The following is a 4,502-nucleotide window of genomic DNA, read 5'->3' as shown; positions in this document are numbered from 1 at the left end:
AATTTTTGATGTGGAATGCTACCTAGCATAATTCTCAATGTAATTTTCTTTATTGTGGCATGAATGTTCAGATCCAAATGATTCAAAATAAAAGTTCATATTGACATAAGAAATACTAATACTTCAAGCATACTAATCAAAGCAATCATGTCTTCTCAAAATAACATGGCTAAAGAAAGTTCATCCCTACAAAATCATATAGTTAGGTCATGCTTCATTTTCGTCACACAAAAATGCTCCCATCTTGCACACCCCTGATGACAAGCCAAGCAATTGTTTCGTACTTAAATAATCTCAAACTTTTTTAACTTTCACGCAATACATGAGCGTGAGCCATGGATATATCACTATGGGTGGAATAGAATATGATGAGGGAGATTGTGTGGAGAAGATAAAAAAGGAGAAAGTCTCACATTGATGAGGATAATCAATGGGCTATGGAGATGCCCATCAATTGATGTCAACATGAGGAGTAGGGATTGCCATGCAACGGATGCACTAGCGCTATAAATGTATGAAAGCTCAACAAAGAAACTAGTGGGTGTGCATCCAACTTGCTTGCTCACGAAGACCTAGGGCATTTTGAGGAAGCCCATCGTAGGAATATACAAGCCAAGTTCTATAATGAAAAATTCCCACTAGTATATGAAAGTGACAACATATGAGACTCTCTATATGAAGAACATGGTGCTACTTTGAAGCACAAGTGTGGAAAAAGATAATAACATTGCTTCCTTTTTTATTTTATTTTTTTTGGCCTTTTTTATTTGGCCTTTCTTTTTTTGGCCTTTCCTTTTTTTTATTTGGCCTTTCTTTTTTTATTTGGGGACAATGCTCTAATAATGATGATCATCACACTTCTATTTATTTACAACTCATGAATTACAACTCAATACTAGAACAAGATATGACTCTATATGAATGCCTCCGGCGGTGTACCGGGATGGGCAATGAATCAAGAGTGGCATGTATGAAAAATTATGCATGGTGGATTTACCACAAATACGATGTCAACTATATGATCATGCAAGGCAATATGACAATGATGATGTGTCATGATGATCAACGGAACGGTGGAAAGTTGCATGGCAATATATCTCGGAATGGCTATGGAAATGCCCTAATACGTAGGTATGGTGGCTGTTTTGAGGGAGATATAAGGAGGTTTATGTGTGATAGAGTGTATCATATCACGGGGTTTGGATGCACCGGTGAAGTTTGCACCAACTCTCAAGGTGAGAAAGGGCAATGCATGGTACCGAAGAGGCTAGCAATGATGGAAGGGTGAGAGTGTGTATAATCCATGGACTCAACATTAGTCAAAAAGAACTCATGTACTTATTTAAAAAATCTACAAGTCATCAAAAACCAAGCACTACGCGCATGCTCCTAGGGGGATAGATTGGTAGGAAAAGACCATCGCTCGTCCCTGACCGCCACACATAAGGATGCACAATCTAAGAACACCTCATGTTTCAAATTTGTTACACAACTTTTACCATACGTGCATGCTACGAGACTTGCCAACTTCAACAAAAGCATTCTTTAAATTCATAATCACCCGACTAGCATGACTCTAATATCACTACATCCATATCTCAAAACAATTATCAAGTATCAAATTGATCATAGCATCCAATTCACTTTCTCTGATAGTTTTAATTATACCCAACTTGGATGCTCATCATTCTAGGACCAAATTTATAACCATAGCAAATACCATGCTGTTCTAAGAGACTCTCAAAATAATATAAGTGAGGCATGAGAGATTAACAATTTCTACAAAATTAAGCCACCGCCGTGCTCTAAAAGATATAAGTGAAGCACTAGAGCAAAAACTATCTAGCTCAAAAGATATAAGTGAAGCACATAGAGTATTCTAATAAATTCCAATCAAGTGGGTTTCTTCCAAAAGGTGTGTACAGCAAGGATGATTGTGGTAAACTAAAAAGCAAAGACTAATATCATACAAGACGCTCCAAGCAAAACACATATCATGTGGCGAATAAAAATATAGCTCCAAGTAAAGTTACCGGTAGACGAAGACGAAAGAGGGGATGCCTTCTAGGGCATCCCCAAGATTAGGATGTGACGCCCCCGATTCAATCGTACACTAATCATGCACGCAATTGTGTACGATCAAGATCAGGGACTCACGGGAAGATATCACAACACAACTCTAAAACATAAATAAGTCATACAAGCATCATAATACAAGCCAGGGGCCTCGAGGGCTCGAATACAAGTGCTCGATCATAGACGAGTCAGCGGAAGCAACAATATCTGAGTACAGACATAAGTTAAACAAGTTTGCCTTAAGAAGGCTAGCACAAACTGGGATACAGATCGAAAGAGGCGCAGGCCTCCTGCCGGGGATCCTCCTAAACTACTCATGGTCGTCGTCAGCAGCCTGCACGTAGTAGTAGGCACCTCCAGTGTAGTAGGAATCATCGTCGATGGTGGCGTCTGGCTCCAGGGCTCCAGCATCTGGTTGCGACAACCAGGTAGAAGGGAAAGGGGAAAAGAGGGAGAAAAGCAACCGTGAGTACTCATCCAAAGTACTCGCAAGCAAGGAGCTACACTACAAATGCATGGGTATATGTGTAAAGGGGCCATATCGGTGGACTGAACTGCAGAATGCCAGAATAAAAGGGGGATAGCTAATCCTGTCGAAGACTACGCTTCTGGCAGCCTCCGTCTTGCAGCATGTAGAAGAGAGTAGATTGAAGTCCTCCAAGTAGCATCTCCAAGTAGCATCTCCAAGTAGCATCTCCAGTCGCATCGCATAGCATAATCCTACCCGGCGATCCTCCCCTCGTCGCCCTGTGGAAAAGCGATCACCGGGTTGTCTGTGGAACTTGGAAGGGTGTGTTTTATTAAGTATCTGATTCTAGTTGTCATAAGGTCAAGGTACAACTCCAAGTCATCCTGTTACCGAAGATCACGGCTATTCGAATAGATTAACTTCCCTGCAGGGGTGCACCAACTTACCCAACACGCTTGATCCCATTTGGCCGGACACACTTTCCCGGGTCATGCCCGGCCGCGAAAGATCAACACGTCGCAGCCCCACCTAGGCTCAACAGAGAGGCCAGCACGCCGGTCTAAACCTAAGCGCGCAGGGGTCTGGGCCCATCGCCCTGAGCACACCTGCATGTTGCGTACGCGGCCGGAAGCAGACCTAGCCTAGTGGCGTTCCAGTCCAATCCGGCGCGCACCGCTCAGTCGCTGGCGTCACGAAGTGCTTCGGCTGATACCACGACGCCGGGATACCCATAACTACTCCCACGTAGATGGTTAGTGCGTATAGGCTCGTAGCCAACTCAGATCAAATACCAAGATCTCGTTAAGCATGTTAAGTATCCGCGAACGCCGAACAGGGCCAGGCCCACCTCTCTCCTAGGCGGTCTCAACCTGCCCTGCCGCTCCGCCTCAAAGATCCACTCGCGGGTGCTCCACCAGCCGACCCGACTTTAGTCTCCACATGTATCAGGTATAAAGTATATAGTATATACCCGTGATCACCTCCCGAGTGATCACGGCCCGATAGTATAGCACGGCATACGGACAAGAATGTAGGGCCACAGATGAAAATACTAGCATACTATACTAAGCATATAGGATTGCAGGTAAAGGTAACAACAGTAGTATCAAGGACAGGCTCTGCATCAGGATAGGTATAATCAGAAAGCAGTAACATGCTACACTACTCTAATGCAAGCAGTATAGAGTAGAATAGGTGATATCTGGTGATCAAGGGGGGGGCTTGCCTGGTTGCTCTGGCAAGAGAGAGGGGTCGTCAACTCCGTAGTCGAACTGGGCAGCAGCAGCGTCGGTCTCGTAGTCTACCGGAGAGAAGAGGGGGGAAGAAACAATGAATACCATGTAAACAGATGCATATCGATGCATGACAAGACAAGTAACGATGCTAGGCGTGCCCTAGCGTGCTATGAGGTGGTACCGGTTAAGGGGGGAAACATTCGGGAAAATATCCCCGGTGTTTCGTGTTTTCGGGCAGAGGAGCCAGAGGGGGAAAGTTGCGGGTTTGATAGGTTAGGGGTGTGTGGCGGACGAACGGACTGTGTATCCGGATTCGTCTCGTCGTTCTGAGCAACTTTCATGTTGAAAATATTTTAATCCGAGTTACGGATTAAAAGATATGATTTTCTAAAGATTTTATTAATTTCTGAAATTTAATTAATTATTTAATTTAATTTGAAAATGGATTTATGACATCAGCATGATGTCATGCTGACGTCAGCAGTCAACAGAGTTGACTTGGTCAACCTGACATGTGGGTCCAGTGGGACCCACCTGTCATTCTTTGTTTAGTTTAATTACAGATTAGTTAATTTAATTAGTGATTAGGTTAATCTAATCAGGATTAATTAACTTAATTAATTAATTAATTAACATTTATTTTTTAATTATTATTTATTTATTCATTTAATATTTTTTTAATTCTCTTTTTTTTTCTAAAAACGCTATGGGGCGGGGCCCCC

The sequence above is a fragment of the Triticum dicoccoides genome, chromosome 6B, assembly GCF_002162155.2.
Source record: "Triticum dicoccoides isolate Atlit2015 ecotype Zavitan chromosome 6B, WEW_v2.0, whole genome shotgun sequence".
Taxonomy (NCBI): Eukaryota; Viridiplantae; Streptophyta; class Magnoliopsida; order Poales; family Poaceae; genus Triticum; species Triticum dicoccoides.
The sequence above is the reverse complement of the archived record's forward strand: the minus strand, read 5'-3'. Positions refer to the sequence as shown.